Source organism: Petaurus breviceps, unplaced genomic scaffold (assembly GCF_028583685.1).
Source record: "Petaurus breviceps papuanus isolate PSGF00001 unplaced genomic scaffold, PetGlider_PUasm1.0 582, whole genome shotgun sequence".
Classification (NCBI taxonomy): domain Eukaryota; kingdom Metazoa; phylum Chordata; class Mammalia; order Diprotodontia; family Petauridae; genus Petaurus; species Petaurus breviceps.
The window spans coordinates 5,806,913-5,830,344 of NW_027186390.1; the positions used below are offsets into that span (position 1 = coordinate 5,806,913).

General features: G+C 39.7%; 1 long non-coding RNA gene across 4 annotated transcripts in view; it reads left to right on the forward strand.

The window, feature by feature from the left end:
- Positions 1–19,986, forward strand: part of LOC138173437 (uncharacterized) — a 48,401-nt gene extending 28,415 nt beyond the window's left edge. For 3 of the 4 annotated variants that reach the window (XR_011171396.1, XR_011171394.1, XR_011171395.1), the window contains exons 2-3: positions 9,389–9,482; positions 19,518–19,986. This is a non-coding gene — a long non-coding RNA (uncharacterized lncRNA). The remainder of the gene's footprint in view (positions 1–9,388; positions 9,483–19,517) is intronic. The other variant, XR_011171397.1, reaches the window with a different exon arrangement.
- The last annotated feature ends 3,446 nt before the right edge of the window (positions 19,987–23,432 follow it).

The following is a 23,432-nucleotide window of genomic DNA, read 5'->3' on the forward strand; positions in this document are numbered from 1 at the left end:
ACCGGGTGTTGCCCTGGGCCCCCCTCCTTAAGTGGAAGATCAGAGAAGAGGTCTCCTATGTCTTTTTTAGTCAGAGAGAGGGTATGGCAAAGAGTAGGGGGTACTGATCAGTACAAATTTTAAAGCTGATTAGATTTTGCAGGAAAAAGAGTTTCTAGAGACAATAATGAAGTCCAAGAAAGTAGCCATCTGGGAAATGATGAGATAACTATCATAACTATCAAAAGCAGTCAGAGATATGTGCCTGGGAAAATCTGTAGTTTGGGTTTTGAAAAGTTTAATTGATAGGAAGCTAGGAGAATAAAGGATTTGGAAGCGGGGAAACTGGAGCAGCTAGGTGGAGTGGTGGATAGAGTACCTGCCCTGGAATCAGGAGGAACTGAGTTCAAATCTGGGCTTCAGATACATGCTAGTTATGTGACCTTGGGCAAGTCACTTAACCCTGATTGCTTCTCCCCTTCCCCCTCTAAAAAGTAGAGGATCATGTATCATTGAACAGTTTCACCACGGCATCAAGACCAGGAAGGGAGGGAAGTGTAGTAGGGGTGATGACCTGGGAAAGTATTGAAGAGAGGAGGGACTTCAGCTCACAGTAAAGATAAAGAAAAGAATTAGAAGTAGTAAGCTACTAGAAGAGAGATCATGAAAGATCATGAGTGGATAAAGGAATTATAAAATTCTTGAACATGGAAGGTGGATAAAGACCAGATCTAGGTGATAACCATCCTTATGTGCAGCTGAGGTGTAGTAAAAGAGTATGGCATGGGAGTTGAGGAGATGAAAGATCTGGGAAGTTAGGGAATTTGAAGGAACAAGAGTATGCATACTGAAGTCCCCTACCTGGATGGATGGTGTCAGTTGGAGGGTGTGTGTGTGTGTGTGTGTGTGTGTGTGTGTGTGTGTGTGAGTGTGAGAGAGAGACAGAGAGAGAGACAGAGAGAGAGAGAGAGTGAGAGAGAGAGGAGGGAGGGAGGGAGGGAGAGGGTGGAAGAGAGAGACAGAGACAGAGAGACAGAGAGAGAATGACAGAGAGAGAGAATGAGAAAGAGAGATTTGTATTTGTTTTTAACTCTCTTGGGGGAAAAAGGAAGGCTCAGAGACGAGATAGGATGGCTACTTGGGGTGGATGGGGCAATAATTGAGAACAGAGAGGAGGCTGAGTTTCTTCCCTCTTGCTTCTATTTTCTGGATGAGATGAATCAAAAATGGCTAATATGGGGCCAATATCCAAGATAAGTAAGGAGATACTTCCAATTGCCTGTAGGCTAAAATACAAACTCTTCTATTTAGCATTTAAAATCCTTCACAATCTTGCTTCAAATTATTTTTCCTGACGGATTTCTCCTTTCTCCCCCTCGTGCATCATCCAAACGAATTGGCCTGTTTGATGTAACCCATTCAAAACATTTCATCTCTCATACACTCTGCCTTTGCTTGAATATATTTCTTTCTCCTCTCCTCTGTCTCTTAGAATCTTTAGCTTCCTTCAAAGGTCAGATCAGGTGCTGTCTTGTACAGGTGTCCTCTCTTGATCTCTCCTCGCCACTGCTTTCAGTGCTACCATTTTCTTTCTTCCCAATACTTTCTATATACAGGTGTCCAAAATTCTTAGTACAGTTTTAAGCTTTAAAAGCTTTGTCTTGTAGGTGTGGTTTCCTTCTGGTAGAATGAATATAAACTCCTTGAGAGTAGAAAGGCTCCATTTTTTGTTTAGGAATCCCAGTGCCTGGCACATAGCAGACATTTAATAAATGCTTGTTGAATAAATGAAGGAATGAGAGAGTAAGAGATGACCTGGCTGATTTGGATGCATTCAAGTCACTTGATCCAGATGAACTAATTGGCAGATGGGATTGCTTAGACATCGCTCTGATCTTTGAAAGGTTGTGGAGAACGGGAAAGGTTTCTCAGGACTGGAGAAAGGCAAATATACCCTTTTTTTTTTTTAAATAGGAAGGAGGAGAATTTCTATGATCTCCCCTAGATATTCTCCCTCCTTTAGGTTTTTGTGACACTACTCTCTCCTGGTTCTCCTACTTGTCTAATGGGTACTTTCCAATTTCTTTGCTTCAGTCCTCCTGCCAGTGGGAGCGTCTCATTTCCTAAGTATTCTGAAATAATGTGATGCAAAGTTCTGCTGGCTTGTTTTTGGAGAACCAGCCCAGTTACATTCAGAGAAGCGCATCCTTGTGAGCTGTACAGAATGCTGTATAGAATGTTGGGGTATGTCTGTACATACCAGCATTACCTTTATACTTTCCCCTTCCCCTGAGGGTTAGGACTAGCCCTAACCCTCGTCTCAGGCTCTCCTGGTCCCTTCTATGATGTCTATGCTCATCACTAGAGAGGTGACAATCAATTTATGAAGTCTAATGTATGAAGGGATGTGTTCTGCATCACCAGAGGGGCTACCCATACTGAGGAAACAATGGTCATAAAAGCACCAAAAAAAAAAAAATTCAGCATAGCCTGGCCATGGTATTAATAATTAGCAGCTTAAGTACAAATCCTGGGCTCCTATGCTCATATCTCAAAAGGCGATTCTTTGTCCTTTAAAATATAAAATAAGTAGGACATTAGTCCCCTCCTTTTGTGAACTTCCTTGTAAAGAAGTTTCTTGGCTAGCACCTATGTTTATGCTGGTAATATTATTGCCATCATTTATGGCCTTTTCCTTTGTATGTAAGAGGTTAGATGGGATAGTTCTGGTAACATGTTTAATAATTTTATTTATTAACTTGAAAGAGACTCTAGCAATTACCTTCTTAAAAAAACATTACTTCCAAAGTCCAGATCCAGCACTGCCACCACCTTTGCCTATTTACACTCCTTCCCTCCCCCCAACATCCCCAATGAGAAGTGGGAGAGTTTTCTTGCTGCTGTTATTACCATTTCCTTGCTCTGTATTTTGGACATTTAGAGTCCACTGCCCCCAAGACTTGGGGTCAGGTTCCTGGTCTCTTGAGGAAAACAATTCCCCATCTATAGTCCTCCTTATCTTTAGATTTTAAGTCCTTGGTCTCCATATCTGGCTTCTTATACCAACCCCTAGCCTCTGATCCCTCCCAGGGTCTTAATCCTTAATCTTCAGACCCTTTGGTTCAAGTGGGCCTCTTTCTCTTCTATGTGTACACTGGGGAAAAAGAAAGGGAAGGCATATAGAAGGAAAAAAATTAAGCGTGGTACCTTTGAGGATAACAGTCTCAACCAGTCATGAGAGTAGTTCCTTATTATTATCTACAGTTATCCAGTTCTCTGTTAATTATTTGTATTATAAACATTTGCTTTCACTGCCAGTCATTTCCAGACTATTGAGATAGAGAGGGTTGGCTCAGTGAAACAAGATTAATGTGAGCTGTAGACATACTATCTGGTGGAGGTCTCATATTTTCCACTGTGCTGCCTTTTGCCTATTCACCTCTCTGAATGATGCATATAGCCTTCGTTCTTCCTTAGTTCTCACCATAGTTTTGGTGTGACATGAACCAGAGTGTCTGCATCTATATAGTCTTCCATGGCTAATAAGGGAAGGCTGGGGAGGGGAATAAGCATTTATAGGGCACCTGTTCTGTGGCAGATATTATGCTAAGCTCTTTACAAATATTATCTCATTTGATCTTTTCAACAGCCCTACAAGACAGTTACTATTATAATTCCTAGTTGAGGAAACAGAGGTTAAATGACTTGCTCAGGGTCACACAGCTACTGTCTAAGTTCAGATTTGAACTCAGGTCTTCTTAACTCCAGGCCCAGTGCTTCATCCACTAACTCCACCTAGCTGCCTCTGTATGTGGAATTCATAGTTGGCAAGTGATGCTACCCTTCTTTAACAGACAGCATCTAACTTATCACTGGTCAGAATATGTCATTAGATTTTGTCAGTTCTCACTTGCAACTATCCTCCATGCGCATACACAAAATCCTGTACAGTGACTTGGGCCCCAGGGAGAGCCCACTTTTTATTTTAATTTTTTTAATTTTTTAGACGTGGGGGAAGGCAAGGCAATTGGGGTTAAGTGACTTGCCCAAGGTCACACAGCTAGTTAAGTGTCAAGTGTCTGAGACTGGATTTGAACTCAAGGAAAGCCTACTTTTTAGCCAAGAACTCTTGCATGTGCATTAGATAATTGGTGTCATTTCTCAGCCCTTTGCTGGCAAATGCAACTGGTTTCTGGTGACCATTGCTTTCTTTGTATAAGATTGCTCCCAGGCCTTCCAAGCTAGCATCTGGTATGCAGGTAAAAAGGCTTGTTTGGTTCTGCACAGGCCAATACTGGCACAGTCTGAGGCAGCCGACCACGTCTAGGAGACAGACTTAAAGAGGAACCCAGCTTCCTGCTTCTTCTGAGCATCTTGTTAGGAGTTGGGCTCCTTTTTAAGTCTGTCTCTTAGACTCAGTGAACGGACTTTTAAAGGTCACCTTGAAGTGTGACCTATAATTCTTCATCTTCTTTCATGGTTTTCTTTCTGTTTCATTCGTGAGACGAATTTGCATTTCATTAAGAGACCTCCTGGAGGTGGCTCCACAGCTTTTATGGTTAGTCTAACACCTAGATGCAGATCTCCTGTTTCTGTGATAAGGTAGGTCCTGGGCTTTCAAGGACTACTCCCTTCCATACACAAAAGAAATCCAAAGATTTAGGTTCCCCAGTAACACTGACAACTTAGAGAACCAGGAATGGACTCTTTTAGTAGGGGACACTTGAAGGGAGCTCGGGTTTCAAGAAGAGGAGGTGAGGAGGGGGTGTCTTCTGGACATGAGCACAGCCTCTGCAAAGGTACAGAGATGGGAGTCTGAATGTCGTATGTAGGGAACAGCAAACAGACTAGTTTGATCGGAGCATACACTGTTTGAGGGGCAGTAATGTTGTAGAAGTTGGTTTGAGCCAGATCAGGAAGGGTTGTAAATACAAAAAACAGGAGTTTGTATCCTGGAGGCAATGGGGAGCCACTGTATCTTCTTGTCATTCAGAGCTATGCTTAAGGAATATCAATCCCATCTGTAAGCAGTTGGAGATGCAGATTCACAGGTCTGAGGGGGAGGTAAATAGGAATTTAGGTGTTATCTGCATGGAGGTGGTAGTTGAATCCATGGGTGAAATAGATTGCAGTGATAGAGAGTACAAAGAAGGGGGCCAAGGATGAAATCTGGGGGTAATATTCTCCTTAAGGGGTCAGGAAGAGGTTGAAGAGGTCACAGAGAAAAAACATTTAGGGAGTTAAGATGAGAACCAGGGGACTATGAGGTCTCTGAAGTCAAAGGAGGAAAGAATTTCCAGTTTGAGGAAGTGGTCAACCTGCTAAATGCTATTGAGACGTCAAGAATGAACACTGAAAAAAGGCAATTGGATTTAGTTGTTAGAATGTCACTGATGATCTTTGAGAAAGCAATTTCCTTAGACTTGTAGGGGAAAAAGCCAGATGACAACTTGGGTTCAAAGTGGGTGGGGAGGAAGTGGACATGTAGGGTGGAGGCAACTTTTTTCAAGAAGTTTAGCAATGAAAAAGAGAGAGATGGAGTGGTAGTTGGATAGTTCAGAAGGGTGAAGGGAATACTATTTTAGGTTAGGAAAGATTGGTCATATCTGTAGACAGACAGGAGCCAATAAAGAGGGAGAAATTGAAAACTATCAAGCTCAACTGATCAACCAAAGAAAACTCAGAAGAGTCTTTTCTGATTCTCACATTCTTTTGCCAGGGCATTTGAGCAGCAAGTTTTTACTGGTACCTACAACTTTTTCAATTTTCCACAGCCTCCCACTGGATGCTAGGTTTCCCCTTCATCTGTTGTTCTCTGGCCGGCCTCTTTCTCTTTCTTCTTGAGTTCCAGAGTCTTCGTTCGTTTATTTAATGACAATTAAAGCTTAACAATACCTATATTTTAGTAGCCACCCACAATCGGTTTAGCATAGATAGACAAAAATTCTTAACAAAGAGATAACTGGCTGTCCAGAATTTTTAGCAGGAGGGAGAGGACCTTTAATCCCAGAAAGACTAGGTACTAAGAAATTGAGGCTCTTTTTGGATATCTCTTTTTGGAGGAGTTTAGAGAAAATGCTGTTGTTAATTGGAATAATGTCAGGATCAAGTGAACACATCCTGGATTTTTGTTGTCATTGTTAAGATAGAGAAGTATGTGAGTGTATGTGTGTAAAACTAGATCTCCCACTGTGATTCAAGGTGCTCAGCTTCAAGGATACCATGAGGAGAGAACAGAATTTCAGGATCCAGTGAAAATTCTAGTGAGAAGATAAGTTCAGAGTTCTTCAGAAAGAGGTAACACCTAGACTATGGAGGGAATGAGCTTTAGAGAAGAAGGCCTCTTATATTGCTGCAAAGGATGAAAGGACACATGCAGAGATAGAAGAGGAGGACAATGAAGAAGGTCAAACCGAACTGTCTCAGTATCAGTTTTTTAAGAGGTAATGTCATTGGCTGAAAGCAAGAGCTGGGTGGGAAACAATTGGGACATAAAAAGGTTTGGGATAATCAGACACCTTGAGCGAAGGAGAAGAGGGATGAATCTCAGAGTAGTGACCGGGCAGAGGTATAGTTGGATTTCATAAATTTTTAGTCAAGCTGAAAGGGGAAAGGCATATTTTTGCTCCATTGTACTACTTCTCTACAAAGGTTTTCTCTGAGTCCCTGGGGACTGGCTGAATTGTCTTTAGGAGTGACTAGTCATACTATTAATAAATTTTTTTTCTTTCCCTGTGCTTTTAATCTCTTCTGCTTACAGATGGTGCAGTACTATATAGCAAGGGAGAAAGGGAGGCTTTCTTTTCCCCACTGTGGCCCAGAAGCAAAAATGGTAACTTGCAGGAGAAGTACGCAGCAGATTGAGGGGAAGAGGGGCTCTGGGATTCCAAAGAGAAAATCTTTGAATCAGGGTGAAGAGAGAGTCTATTATAAGCAAAAACACAGCCAAAGATTTGAATGATCTCAGAGGTAGAGTTCTTTCTTGTAATGAAGTCATTTGCAGTTTCTTCAGGTTGGATTTGAATAGGTAGATCAATGGAGTAAAGGAGGGCAAAGAATTTGGAGGCCAAAATGTCTTGATTTCCTAGGTCATTCATGGGCATGTGGAATTCATTGATGCTGGAATATAATAGAAAGGGAAATGTCAGCCAAGTGCTTAAATCCTCAAGAGGATGGAAATGGAGCCAGGGAAAGGGTAGATGATCTCAGTGATGATTTGACATGGACAGTAAAGGCAGATGCCTGAACTTGAAGTAAATTAGAAGTGATGGGGAGAACATGGTTTAGTGATATGGAAGGGGTACTTGGCTTACCTGTTTTCCTTCCCTTCCCGTTAAATCTGAAGGTATTTCAAGAAAGCAGAGCTTCTATTAGACAAACATGGGCAGCAGTGGGATAAATGGTATTATCTGGGGATAGACAGGTTTTCTGTAAAGGCCAGAAGGAGAGAGGTAAGAAATAAGTTCAGGATAAAAAGTAAGTTTGTTCACAATGGAGCATAGGTTGCCTGAGTCCATAGTGGAAAGGACTGGAAAAGGGGAGGGCTGGTATTTATGAGGAGTGGCAATAGGGTAAATGGGTATGGGCTCAATGAATATGAAATTTCTGAGAGGAAGGGTGTGTAGAACCGTGAAAAGGAACAAGACAGATCCCTGGCCCCCACCCCCATCCCCCATGAAATGGGGAAATTAAGAATAAATGAATTGTAAACTCATTTAGATTAAAAATAAACCCCTTGAGGGCCAGGATCCCATCTTCTTTCACCTTTGTATTCCTAGAGTCCAGTATGGACTTAGGCACTTAGACATTTGTTGAATTAAATTGGATTGACCAAAATTAAATTGACTAGGTGCATTATGGGATGAGACACACAGTGAAGGCCTCATTCTAGGGTTGTAAATGAAACCCTGGCTGGAGTAGCCCTAGTCCTTTGCAATCTCTTAACCAGCTACAGGGCCTAGTCTTACGATATGTTTTGTGACTTGGAATCAGGCAGACCTATGCTCAAATGCTGCATCAGACACTTATGAGCTGTGTGAGATGGGGCAAGTCATTTAACTACAGGACTTTTGTTACTTAGCTACTGGGAAGATCAGACAACTTAGAGAGGCATATAAATATCACGATTATTATTAACCCAGTAGCAAGCTGTGATTTCTACCAGAGTAAGGAGAAAGAAGTTACCTTCAATAGCAGAGCAGTTACTTAAAACCAAATGTACATGAAGAATATAAGGGCAACTAGGTGGCACAGTGGATAGAAAGTAGAGCCTGAAGTCAGGAATACCCGGGTTCAAATCCAGCCTCAGATACTAGCTGTGTGACCCTGGGCAAGTCACTTAATTAACCCTGTTTCCCTCAATTTCCTCATCTGTAAAATGAACTGGAGAAGGAAATGGCAAACAACTCCAGTATCTTTTCCAAGAAAACCCCAAACGGGGTCACAAAGAGTCAGAGTGAACAACAAAGAATATAGACTAGAAGTTCTGTTGAAGCCAAGCTATGTTCATTTTTTTTCAAGTATTCTCTTATCTTTGTTTCCACTTCAAGGGAAGGGCTAGAAATAGGGATGAAACTAAAGCCTCCTCCCTTCTACGTTTTGCCTAGGCTCTGTAGTTCGTAATTCAGACCCTGCTTGTGTGGGAATTTTTCAGTGCTACCTCCTAATTTCAGAATCACTCAGCTGCATGGGGGTTTGAGAAGGACATCTGGTCCATCCCCTTGCCACATGTAAATGCTAACTGTACAGGACAGACGACTGACTAAATCAAGCAAATGAAATGCATCTATTAGAAAATAAGTTTACATTTGACATGTAGATCTATGTTTTATAATTACATTTCTTCTTCCAAGTCTATAGAATGTATCAAATTAAGCTTGGTTACTTGTAACCAATGACTAAATGAAGTTAGCTAGATTTGGGTGGGTCGGTATATTTTTAAGGTACACTATTTTTAAGGCCACTAGAATTGTAGAACTTAAGGAAGAATATTATTAATCAAAAACCACTTGCTAGACCAGACAGAGAATTGAATTATGAACAGACTTTGAAGAGTTGGACTCAATCTTGGCTTTTACCTAGGACTGGAGTGTGTGACCTCAGATAAATTGTAACTTGTCAATGCCTCAGTTTTTGTACCTATACACACTTAATTTATCGCAGCCCATTCTTCTACCCTGCCATGCAAACAAATAATACCTTCAATCTTTGACAGGGGGGCGGTGATACGTCATGCAGAATAGTGTTGTGGCAGTTGTGTTCATTTACTGTAAAATTCATTTTTGACTACAGGTGATATGGAAACTCAAATTAGTGTAGGGATAAAGTAAAAGGAATGAAAGTTTTCTTTTGTTGCTCAGACAAAAATTCATGGAAACAGAAGTCTGAACTCAGCCCTCCTTTTTTGTAGGCGGCAACAAGATACAGTGGAAGGAACATTGTATCAGGACTTCAGGGACCTCAATTTCAGTCCTCACTTGACACTTGTAGCTGTGGGACCTTGGGCAAGTCATTTAATCTTTTTTTTTTAAGTGCTAAGTTTATTTATCTGTAAGATGGAGGGGCTAAACTAATTGATCTCCAAAATCTCATCCATTCCAAAAACTATGATGCATCTTATGCTTATAAGAAGGCTGACCACCAAGCAATGTATGGTATAATCATTCCTGAGAAATCACAACCTGCCCCTTAACTTCTTGTCCACCTCTTAAAATAAAATACAGTATTTCACAACAGAAGCACCCAACAGTTTCATTTGTTTTATGTTTCCTAGTGGAAGCTTGCTTAATTGGACAGACTATACTGACATAATAAAAAAAAAAAAGAAAAAAATTAATTTGGTTATGTAGGTTTTTCTGTCTATATGATGCTCCACATTTGGGTATTTTGGAAACATTCATGTCTTTGAGTGAAACTTTTTAGTTTTTCATCCAGATATTGCCATCACTTGAACAAAAGGCGTGACACTCTACTCCTCAAGTATGGTTGTTATTTTTCATTTTATCCTTCTACATCAACATCAGTGTGTCTAAAGAAAGAGGAGAGAACAGTTCCTTGGGATCTTATTTTGGTGCCTCTTGTAATGATCATTTCTAGAAAGTTCTCTTTGGAAAAAACTTCTGAGAAGAAATTTCTGTGGGGTAACTGGCCCATGTGGATTCCAGAATGTGCCAAGCTCTTGCAAATGTCCATTTCCAAGCTCAGTTTCACTGTTTCTTAAACGTTTTTTTTTTTTTATCCTACCATGTCAAGATGTGTTTTGTAAGAAACTCTGTGGAAGAGCCAAGTTGCTTACTCAGTAACCGATGCTGTTACCAGTCAATTCTTCAGTTCCTTTAAAACGTTTTACATAGGTTCACTTGATACCAGCAGCTGCCCTGTTGCATCACTGTCTGTCACATCCTTCCTTTTATTTTAAGTTGAACTCCCAAAACCTAAAGCAAGCAGTGGCTCCAGCTCAGACCTCTTTAAGAAATATATGTCAGCACATTTTAAAAAGAATGAAATTCTCTCCTTTTATCACTTCACAAAATTCAGTTTTATTGATGAACTCAGCCATGATGTTCTACAAATTGTCTTGTGTATTTCCCCTGCATTTTAGTTTTCACTTTCTCCTGGAATGCTAAATATGGCTGGGGGAATACTTCTGTGTTAGGCTTTAGAGCTGTGAAGCTATTCTAGGGCTGAAAAGTGTTCATAAATCTGCACCACAGATGGGTATTTCTGTATAAGGCTCCTTTTTTGTGTGTGTCTCGAATTTCCCTTCCATTTAAATCCACCCAATGAATAGACAAGACTTATCTTAACAAAAAGAAAGTGTATCGAAACTATTCCATTTTGGCCTATTGGGAATCTGGAGTTCTCTCCTGAATTCCCCACTAGCTGAATCTGTAGAAAGCTAATGAGAAGATTTAATATTGAGAAATGAGAATAAATAATGAACTGATGGATATGGACAAAATATCCTCCAAATCTTAGTGTTAAATATTTATTTTACAAAAGGAGATCCATAAGACACAATGGAATTCTATCACAACCCCTAACACATCCTAGGGTATTTGTTATTGTTTGTTTGTTTTCTTTCTTTCTTTTTAAGGAAGAATATTAAATGGAGGTCATGGGACTGAAAGCCACAAAACAAAATAACATTGGACCTTGGACTGAGGCCAAGGAAAGGGAAGCACTGAGGATAAATTTGAATGACACAAGCTGATGACTGCCATTCATTGTCCAGAGACAAAAAGGCAGTTATTAGTTAGGTTTTAAATTGACTGATTTCTAAACTGTGGTAGACATATTTGACTGATAGTAACATGTGGTATTTTAGAACTTCTGAATTTTAGAAAAAAACTTTTTTTTCCCCCTGTGGTACAGGCCTTCCTACTCCTTTTACCTCAGTTACATGCAGTTATTAAATAAAATACAAACCATATCTCATTTTTTCTTGATTTATACGCACACACGTTACTGTTTTCTTCCTGAAACTTCCTTAAAGAGTCATCCAACTTTTTTTTTTTGCTTTTAGGAGGGACAATAGGGGTTAAGTGACTTGCCCAAGGTCACAAGGCTAGTTTTTGTGTTAAGGGTCTGAGGTTGGATTTGAACTCAGGTCCTCCTGACTCCAGGACTGGTGCTCTATTCACTGTGCCACCTAGCAGCCTGAGCCATCCAACTTTTAAAAAATGTGTATTTGCTGCTAATGAAAACTATATTCTGCATAGAGAGGTATGGCCTTTTAGAAGAACCAGACTTTCTCCTTTCTAACACTGGAACATGTATGGATGAAAGAGTAGTAGTAACTAGCATTTATATATTGCTTTAAGGCTTGATAAATGATTTACCTATATTAACTCATTTGATCCTCACAACAGTCCTTGAAGGTAGGTGCTATTATCATCCCCATTTTCCAAAACAGAAAACTGAGGCACAAAATGAGTCACTCAGTCACACAGTTAGTAAATTAGGCAGTATTTGAATTCAGGTCTTTCCAGCTTCAGGTTCTGTGCTCTACTTCCTACAACACCTAGAAATGCTGAACGAAACAATCCTTGAGTAAATGGCCATAGCTGACAATTTGTCGTTGATTTCTCAGTGTGTTATGATCCTTTAAAAGCTGTTCCCCAAATCATGCAGTATTATTTAAAAAATCAAATGTGCATGTTATATTTCTCCCCTAATTTGAATGCCATTTCATAAAAGTAAAAATACACAAAAATCCCAGGCCCTCCCCATTTCCAGGACTCAATTTTCTCCAGCCTCAATGCCTCAGGTTGGGCTGATTTCCTGAGGAAAAACAAAAACAAAATAAAATAAAATAAAAGGCAATGTATCTGGATTCAAACTTGGTTCATCCATTTTCCACATTTCAATCCTTCAGGAAGTCTTCAAAGAGTCAGTGTGGCTTACTAGAAGATCAGGTTAGATGTAGAATTAGAGTCAACAAGTATTTATTAATTGTTTACTGTCCTAGGCATTTTGCTAACTACTAGGGATAGAAATACAAGCAAAAAAGAAGACAGTCTTTTGCCTTCAAGGAATTTACAATTCTTTAAAAATTTTTTTTAATTTAAAAATTTTCTTGTTTTAAATAGTATTTTATTTTTTCCAATTCCACACAAAGACACATTTTAATATTCATTAAAAAAAAATTTGAGTTCCAAATGTTCTAGAAGCTTACATTCTAAGAGAGAAGACAGCACAAAAAAAGGAGCTGAAAAGGCAGGTACCCATGTGTGGAATGATGGTATAGTTATGATAGATGGCTGCTTGGAGCCTTTCCTCAAAATGGAGGTTCTAGGTAGAATTGAACAATGGGAGAAGGCAGCTGAGGCTGGAAGTATAGTCTGGAAAATAAAAGATGACTGGTCAGAAGGCCTGAGTTTTGATCCCATTTTTTTGCCAGTTACTAAATATAACCATGGGTAAATCTTCTAACCTCTCTGAGACCCTGATTCCTCATCTATAATATGAGGAAATGGGCCTAGATGACCTGTAAAGAGTCCCTTCCAACTCTAAGTGCTATGATCCTATGCAGTCAGGTGGTGCAGTGGACAGGGCACTGGGCCTGAAGTCAGGAAGACCTGAATACAAATCCAGCATCAGACACTTACTTAGCTCTGTGGCCCCAGGTAAGTCACTTTGCCTCTGTTTACCTCAGTTTCCTCATCTGTAAAATGGGGGTAATAACAGCACCCACCTCCCAGGGATGTTGTGAGGGTCAAATGAGATAATAATTGTAACAGCATTTAGCACAGTGCCTGGCACATAGAAGGCATTATATAAATTATATAAGTCTTAGCTCTTACTATTATTATTGAAAAGGTTGATCATGATTATTTTAAAAGCAAATGTACTTAAAATAAAAAGTACAAAATGTGTAATTAAATCTTTTTTTTTTTTTTAAAGCAATTGGGGTTAAGTAACTTGCTCAAGGTTACACAGCCAGTTATTTCTGGGTGTGGTGGTAAGTATCTGAGCCCGGATTCGATCCCAGGTCATCCCGACTCTGGGGCCGGATCTCTTACTCACTGTGCTACCTGGCTGCCCTGTAATTAAATCTTAAAAATGAAGCAATTCTAGTTCAATTCCAGTTAGAAAAATGAATCAAATCAAATCAACTAAGAAATTCACAAATTTTTTTTGCTCTTTTAAAAAAATTTATTTTATTTTTAATTTATGGAATAAAACAAGCGTTTTCATAACACAGTATGATAAAAAAAAAGTTGATTGCCCATGAAACTACAAATTTGTTATATACAACTTATTATCCTTTTAAAGTTATGTAAATTAAATTTTTTCTTATTTTTCCCTTTTTTTCTTCCCTTCACCAAAACACCTCCCTTGCCCCCCCCCCCCAAGTTTTTGTTAAATGCCTGTGAAGGGCATTTTTCTAGGAGTTATGGAGGATATAAAGTTATTACAGAAGATAGCCATTATACTCCTAGCATTTCTAGTCCAGTTGGGGAAGAGAAGGCACATATCCATAAAAAGATAACTAACACTACAAGACAGTGCATGTTAAATACCAACAGAGTGTTGAAGACATGATGTACTTTAGGAGTTCAGAAGAAAACAAGGTCACTGCAGGCTGAGGTGAACTGGGAAGATTTGATGGAGGAAATGGGTCCTGAACTGGGTTTTGAAGGAAGGAGGCACTTGGAGCACTAGGGAATAGGAGTGAATTTTGGAAAAGGGGAACAGTAAAGGCAAAGGCAGGAAAATGGAAATGCGAAGGACATGTCTGGGAGTCAGTAATTAGACAGACCAGTTTGGCTGGAGCAGAGTAGTGGTATCTCCCTCAGGGAATGCTTTGCATATATAGGAGGTGCTTAATGGATGGCTTGTTGGATGCTGAATTTTTTTTTTAGGCCCCAAGGCATAATAAAATCATATTTTGAAATACAGTAAAACTTGAGAGCTTATGTTTAAGAGTGAATGGTGAGTTTCTGAAAACAAACAAAAAAACAAAAAACAAAACTACTCAGATTTCATCATTTACAAATATGTAAAATCATTGAAATTTTGTCTTATCGTATCTACAGTAATATAAGTTAGAGGAAAAACAGTTCTGAGAACTTATTAAAAAGACCAGATGAAGGGGAAAGGTCACTTGTCTCTGTTAAGCAATCTCCCTAATGATCTACAATAGGATAGTTGGCTTTTGGGTTTGGCCAGAACTTTTTTTTCCCTTCTCCTTAAAATGCAAATATAAAATTGTAAATGAAGTACAGTAATGGGGAAATGTGTCTAATGAAATAGAGGGTATCCTCTGAAATGTATCATTATCATTAATTATGCTATATAGTTTTGAGAGCACTTTATATCTACCACAGCTTGACATAGTACAATGGAATACGGAAGGCCCCAGGTTCAAATCCTACCTCTTCTGACAGCTACTAACTGTATGACCTTGGTCAGGTAACTTAACTTTCTTTCAGTGGCCTCAATTTCCTTATTTGTAAAATGGGGATAACACCAGCATCATCATATTTGGTACTGCCTTTTCCCAAGAGTAGTTGTGAGGATAGAATGAGATATCAATATCAACCACCACTTGTACAGCACTTAAAAGTACAGAATGAGTTTCCCTCATCTAAGCTTCATAAGTGATTTTGCCAGTGTAGGCAGAGCTAGGCTTGAAACGCAAGTTTTCTGAATTCAAATCCAAAAGTCTTTTCATTACACTTTATTTTCACATAGTGTATGTATTTAGGATGATAGTTATTCAGTCATGTCCCCACTTTCTGTGATCCCATTTGGGGTTTCCTTGGCAAAGATACTGGATTAGTTTGCCATTTCCCTCTCCATTAATTTTATAGATAAGGAAAATTAAGTGAACAGGATTAAGTGACTTACCTAGGGTCACACTACTAGTAAGCACCTGAGGCCAGATTTGATCTCAGGTCTTCCTGACTCTAAAACAGGTGCTCTATTCATTGAGCCATCCAGCTGGATGGTAATACTATAGATTTAAAGCTGGGAGTCATCTGGTCCAAACCTTTTACAGATGGGGAAACTAAAGATAAGACATACTAAGTGATTGCCCCTTGAAAATGGCAGTAAGGATTTGAACTCAGGTCCTCTCCTATAAAGGCAGAACTTGTTCTACTGGATCACATGGTTTCTCTATCAAATCAGCTATTAAAATATAAAATCCTTCCATAATTACATATATCAGACTTTAATGCTACATGTCACAAGTAATAGGGCTTTTACTAACCCACTTGCAATTCCTGTGTTAACTCTCAGTCCCCAAGATTCTATTTTCTCCTAAATGGTACAATACCTGTAACCAGAATGGCTGTCAGAGGGGCTTGTTTAAGCTAGGGTATGCATATATATGATATTGTATTATATTGTATTATGCTATATATTATATTGTTGTGCTATATTGTCACATAGACATAGACATGTATATGCATATATGTGTGTATGTATATATGCACATTTCTACTTATCAATACAAAAATGTAGTGAGGTAGAAGTATACTCAATTCATGTTTCTGACCCTTTCTTGAGGGGATGTTAGGCTTGCAGAGTCTATCCTCCTTTAGCAGATCTGCTCCCAAACCCTTGTTACTTTGCACATGATGACAAAATAGAAATTTTACATCACTAATTGCAAGTGAAGGTGTTTGAAGGCTCCTAGCCCACTTCTTTAGAAGGAAAAAGATCGGGGGGAGGTGGATTGTCAGGTTTTTTAATCTTCAAGAATTCATTCTTTTTCTTCTAAGCATTTTAAAACACATGGGAGTAAACAAATGACAGTTCAAAACAAATGGCAGGTAAAGAATACAATTTAGAAATTTATATGATGAATTTATATTTTAAAAACTATACATAATAGTCATAGTTTTGTATCTAATCCTCTTTTTGAATGGAAATAGTCATTTTTTTGGTATTTAAGTGCAGAATAACCATATATTTTTATATGTATTTATGTATGTATGTATAATAGTGGTTCAAGGGTTGGTAAGAGGTAATTTGGCTGGTGAGAACTAACTAGCATATTTCTCCCAGTTTTCCTCTTTCTCTTTCTCTCTCTCCCTCTCCCTCTCCCTCCCTCTCTCTCTCCTTCCCTTCCTCTTTCTCTCTCTCTTTTCTCCCTTTTCCTCTTCCTCCTCCTCCCCGCCCTCATTTCTTTCCCCTCCCATTTTAATACATATGTTCTGTCCCTTTCCATTTCCTCTCTTCCGGTATGGTTTTCTTCCTAGGCACTGCTAGGCTTCCCCGTAGTGGGAGGGGTTTCTTTAGAGATGACTACAGAGTTGTGTGGGCCCAGCTCTAACCAACGAGGCAATTGTTAAATTTTCATTGTGAGCATTTACACCTTGGAAATCTGTAAATGGTACGACTCCAGGCTTGATTTATTGTTTTGTTGATTGTCTAGACAGTGATAGAGAACGTGTTAATAGTGCAGATTAAACTTAAAAGTGAGTTGTGTATGCATTCTTTTCCCCTCAAGCTGGTATGTTAAACATTTGATGGCGTGCTTCTGGATGGCACCTAAACCACATCCCACCAGATCCTGTGTCCAGGATTAATTTCTTCTTTGGTTTTGGAGAGCTATAATATATGTATCAATAAAATCTCTGTTGAGCTCAAGCTCCCAGCTGGTAGTCCCAGTGATTAGAAAGAGAATCTATTTCTCCCTCTCCATCTGTTTCCTTGGTCCACCATAGTCCCCCTTTCACCTGTATTTAATCCCCCAAGGACAGTCGCACTCAGTGAATGATACCTAGAGGAACCAGTTTCTTTTGCAAATAAATACCAAAATGCAGCGAGGGAACAAAGAAGATTGAAACGAGGGTTGGGGACGTAGGCTTAGCGCAAGGGCTAGTGATCGAGGAGGACGGGAAATAGCAGTTTCCGGCATTCTCAGCATCAGAGGCAGCTCTGACCGTTCTGCGCTGGCCCCATGTGGTTTACCCATATTTCAGCATCTCACTCCTGGTTAATTCAGAGACAGCAACAATAGCTTCCCACTCGTCCTCATTGTCACTCCTTTGTGGTCGGGCAGTGGAACTCACGTACTCCCCCGGCGGGCCCCCCCCCCCCCTTTGTGCTCGTTCACTTCTCACTTCTCTGGAAGTTTTAGCTCCAACCCTTTCTTTAGGATGAGAGGAATATTTTAGAGGACTGTCTTTTCAGACACAGTCATAGATCCTATAGTCAGTCAACAAACATTTATTAAAACATATACTATTTACCAGTCACTGTGCTAAAACACTGGGCATATAAGGACAAAAAAAAAGTCCCTTCTCTATAGGAGCTCTCACTCCAACGGGGGTGACGACGTGTAAACAACTATATACCAATAAGCTACATACAAGATAAACTGGAGAGAATCAATATAAGGAAGACACTGGCATTAAGATGCATTAGAAGAGAGTTTTTGTAGGAGGATTTTAGCTGTGACTTGATGGAAACCAGGGAAGCCAAGAGGTGGAAGTAAGGAGGGGGGAACATTCCAGGCATGAGGAAGAGCCAGAGAAAATGACTGGTGTTGAGAGATGGAAGATCTTGTTCATGGAACAGCCTGGAGGCCAATGTCACTGGCTCAAAGAATATGTGTCAGGGAGTAAAGTATAAGAAGACTGGAAAGGTAGGAGGGGGCTGGGTTAGAAAGGGCTTTGAATGCCAAACAGTACATTTTATATTTGATCCTGGAGGTGATAGGGAGCCACTAGAATTGTGTGTGTGTGTGTGTGTGAGACAGAGAGAGAGAGACAGACAGACAGAGAGACAGACAGAGAGAAAGAGAGTATCAAACTTTTAATTTTAGGAAGATCACTTTGATAGCTAAATAGAAGATGGACAGGAGAGGGGAGACATTTGAGGCAGAAAGATCTATTAGAAAACTACTGTAATACTCTAGGCATGAGGCAATGAGGGTTTATACCAGGCAGATGGCAGTGCCAAAGGAATGTTTTGAAGACAGAACTGACAGGACTCGGCAACAGATTGGATATGGGATATGAGAGAAATTGAGGAGGTCAGGATGACATCTAGGTTGTGAGCCTGGGTGACTGGAAGGATGGTTGTACCTTTGACAGTAACAGGAAAGTTGGGAAGAAGGGCAGGCTGAGGGCATAAGGGGAAGATAATAAATTCAGTTTTAGACATGTTGAGTTTAAGATGTCATTAGGTAGTTAGAGATTAGAAGAGAAGATAAGTAGATCTGAGGATCATCAGCATAGAGAGGATAACCAAATTCATGGGAGCTGAGGAGAACACCAAGCGAAATAGTATAAAGGGAGAAGAAAAGAGGGCCCAGGACACAGTTTGGAGGGGGTTAATGGTTAATGGTCATGACCTGGATGAAGATCCAGCAAAGGAAAGTGAGAAAGAATGGTCAGGAGAAAGCACTGTCATGAAAACCTAGGGGGAAGAGAGTATCAAGAAAAGGGTGAGAACTGAGAAAAGGTCATTAGTTATGGAGATTAGGTTGGTTGGATCCATTCTCAACATCAATTTCTTGGGTAATAGGGTGCTACATTAATATAATAGTATAATGTATAATATATGGTATTATATATACCATTATATAATGGTAGTATTATATATAAACAATATAATATATATTGGTTTTTATAGTGGTTTATTTCATATGCTTTAGTGGTTTAAAATAACATTCAATTCCTTTAGAGATGAAGAATAATTGGTGTTACTCTTATAGCATTGGTTAACCAGCCTATGAAAACCAATCCTTGAAGCTTGTGCAGATTTTCCCTCATTGATTTCAGTCCAAATGACCACATGAATTATTCAGGAGTTGGTACTGTGTGAGGATGAATCTTCTCTTTGGCAGCAGAATTGGTAGATCTAATGACTCTGGGGTGGCTGAGCTGGAACTGAGGACTCATCCCTCAATGCTCTCTTTCTTCCCTAACTTTGTATCTTCAAGGAGAAAGGACTACTTTGAATTGCTCTCCTGAGTGGGGTAGAAGAGAGGCTTCCTAGTCTCCCAGCCAGCCGGTGGCAACTATAAACATATGTATGGCTACCTCTAACTCTTTTGTGTTTATTTCTCTGTGTAGGTGATTGAAAAGCAACCTTGAGATGGACATGACCAGGGAGCAACCTTATGAATGTTGTAAAGTCCAGAGAGACTGGAGCATTAAGGCTGGTATCTTTCCTTTCCCCAGAACCCAATTGAAAGGGGCAACCCCAGACTGACCCAACCTAGCAGCTCCTAGACCAGTCCATTAGAGATGCCATACCTTGCAAGGATATGAAAGACTCATCTATCACTGCTACCACACCTTACAGTAAACTTGATGAAAACAAGAGGGAAAAGGCACTTCCAGGCCTAGGAGTTGGGAAGTTCTTCTTTGTCAAGAGTTCTCTACACAAATGCCTTACTACCATTATATTTGAAGTTTGAGCCTACTCTCCATAAGGACCCAATGTACATTTGTGGGAGAGTGTACCTCTGGATTTTTTGAGGGGAAATGCTTGGTAACAACTGTTCTTACTAGACTTTCTCAGTAAATCCTTTCCCTAAAAGTCATCTGGTTGAATGTTAATGGGGAATTCACTGGTGGGGTTCAGTACTAGAAATCCTAGTCCTTCATAGTTATTTCAGGAACTCAGAGGGGAATACATAGGCAAATACTCTATGTTGACCCCAACTTCTCTGTGTGTATCCAGTAAGGGGATGACCTCTGAGGAGGTGTTAGCCTCTCGACATTTTTCTTTTTTTGCTTTTTGGAGGGCAATTGGGGTTAAGCAACTTGCCTAAGGTTACACGGCTAGTAAGTGTTAAGTGTCTGAAGCCAAAATTGAACTCAGGTCCTCCTGATTCCAGGGCTGGTGCTCTATTCACTGCACAACGTAGCCTCCCCATCTCTACCTTTTTCTTTTCCTTTCAAAGTACTGCCTTGAGCTAGAATATATCAACCAAAAAGCATTTATTAAGAGTCTATTATGTGCTAGAAGATCTGGGTTCTTGTGTAAGATCAGCTACTAAATCATTCTGTGACTTTGGATAAATTACTTTAGCTTTCTGGCCCTCAGTTTCTTCATCTGTAAAAATGGGCATGATGAATTAAATGATCTTTAAAGCCTTCTCTTAAATAGTTACAATTCTGTTATTTTCCTCTCTCTCCTGTCTTCACTCTTCCTCCTATTCTTATGCTTTCCTTGAATGACTCATTGTAGATGAGCCTGTAAAATGCTCCATTGTGCCTGCAAAAACACACACGTGAATCATTGCCTTATTCTTGACTCATGTTCCAGTAATAGTTAAATGCATTCATATAAATGGGTAGTGAATACAGTCTAGTGAACACAGTTCATTGATCTAGAAGTTACAGCAATTATGGATGGCTTGGGGACAGAACTGGAGGGAAGAAAGTCTAAGTAAAAAGATCAAATGTGGGATGGATGAAAACAGGAAGAAAACTGACTTCTTTGAAATCACTCTGATTACTAGACATGGACCAATCATCAGTATTTACTGAGCACATACAATATGTATAGCATTTAAACTTTTTTTAAAGTGACATCTTATCAATTTCACTCCCAAATACGTCCCTCCATCCTCCCTTATTCAGACAGTGATTCTTTTTAACAAAGAGCAAATCAGGAAAAAAAAAATGTGGCAAAACTAACCAACACATCGAGTCTGATAGTATAACGTTCTTTACCTATAACCTTCCTCCTCATAAAGCAGAGAGAGGTACATCTCTTATTTGGGCCTAAGCTTAGCCATAATAGTTAACATAGAATTCAGAGTCATTTTTAGACTTTTGATATATGTAGTTATAGTCATTGGGTATATTCTTTTCCAAATTCTGTTCACTTTGCTGATAGAAGTATATGTGTGTATGTGCGCATATGTGTGTGCATAGCATGGGAAGATATAGGAATTGATATTCAATTAAATATCAATTCCTATATCTTCCCATGCTTTTCAATGTTTTTCTTAATCATCATTTCCTAGACTTCAGTAGTATTTCACTACATTCATGTACCGCAATTTGTTTAGTTATTCTCCAAATGATGGCCAGTTATTTTGTTTCCAGTTCTTTGCGAATATAAAAGTAGCACTATAAATATTTTGGTATCTATAAGGCCTTTCTTTCTCTCACTGATGCCTTAGATTATATGCCTAACAGTGGGATAGGTGGGACAAATGGAGGACCATTTTAGTTACTATCTTATCGTAATTTCAAAGTGCTTTCCAGACCAGTTCAATAGTTGTCCAGCTTCACCAACAATGCATCAGTATTCCTGTGTATTCATAGTACCTCCAACATTGACTATTTCTGTCTTTTGTTACATTTGCCAATTTGCCACTATAAGGTAAAATCAGAGTTTGTTTTAGTTTGTCTTTCTCATTATCAGTGATTTGGAATAATCTTTCATATAACTGTTGATAGCCTTTAGTTTTTCTTTTGAGAACTGTTTATTTCTTTTGACAACTTATCCATTGGGGCATTGTTTTTGGGTCGTGTGTGTGTGTGTGTGTGTGTGTGTGTGTGTTAGTTCCCTGGGATTCCTTGGTTTTTACCAGAAACACAAACCTCCCAAACCTATTCTCCTTCATTGTTTGGCAAGCAAAAGAGGCAACTAAATGGAGGAGAAAGCCAGCCTGAAGTAAGAAAAGCCTGATTTTAAGTCTTGCTTTGAAACATACTGACTAAGTTTAGTTTGACCAAATCCCTTTTACCCCTTGGTGTGCCCACACAACGATTTAATTCTGTCTTTTAGTACAAAGAAGTTCCTATGCCAAAGAAATCACAGGAAAGAGAAAGAAAGGGAGGAAGGAAGGAAAGAAAGATTCTTCCAATAAAGTCCTGTTATCTTGTTACCTCACTTTTGAAAACAATTTTCTACCTGCTGTTTTGCTCCCTGTTTTTTTGTACCCTATGCTACACCTTGGCAACACAGGCCAGAGAATAACCAGAATGATATATGAAAGCTGATTGTCTACCTAAAAACAAATCAGCCTTAAGTCAAGGACTTAAAACCTGGGAAGACTTGTTTGAATAGATGTGGAGTGAGATGAACAGAACTAGGAGAACAGTTTATAGAATATTAACAATATTTTAAAGACAAACAACTTTGAAGGCCTTAGGAACTCTGATCAACACAATGATCAATCAGTATTTCAAGGAACTCGTGATGAAACATGTTACCCACCTCTTCACAGAGAGATGATGGACTCAGAGTATAGGATGAGACATCTCTGTCTCTCTCTGGCTGTTGTTTCAGTCCTGTCCAACTCTTTGTGACCCCATTTGGGTGTATTTTGGCAAAGATACTGGAGTGGTTTGCTATTTCCTTCTCCAGCTCATTTTACATATGAGGAACTAAGGCAAATAGGATTAAGTGACTTGCCTAGGGTCACATATTGAGTAAGTGTCTGAGATTTGAACTCAGATCTTTTTTTGTGTGTGTGCATAAATTGGATTTAAATGAGGTAGTGTTGCATAAGGTTGTCAGCCTCACTCTCTCCTTCAGAGTCATCACAGTTCATTGGCAGGATGGAATCAAGATGACTGGGGATGGCTCCAGATGCAGTGGATGACCTTGGTGTCCTCCATGTCTAACCATGCTCTAAGCACTCCACAGCACCTGCTTCAGCTGCCTTCATGGTCGTTGGAACAAATTGTTCTCATCCACTCATTCCATCAGGGGAAGTCTTCACATGCTTGGGGTAGGCACCCCCCCCCCAACTCATCAATGGGTTTGAGACCCCTTGATTACCCTCAATCTGGTTCAGCCCATCTGCCAAAATGTGTGTGGCCGATGCGTGTGCCACAGCTTCTTGGAGCCACAGGTGAGAGTTGGGTAGAATGGGTGGGCACCAAAGGTGGAAAGCAGCGCTGAAAAGGGCTCAGCAGTCATCACACCAGAGGTACCAGTCCTCCCTGAACACATCCTGCACCCCAGACTATTGGAGGACTACCTGTACCTGAATCAAGTCCACTCTATTCTGGAGCCGG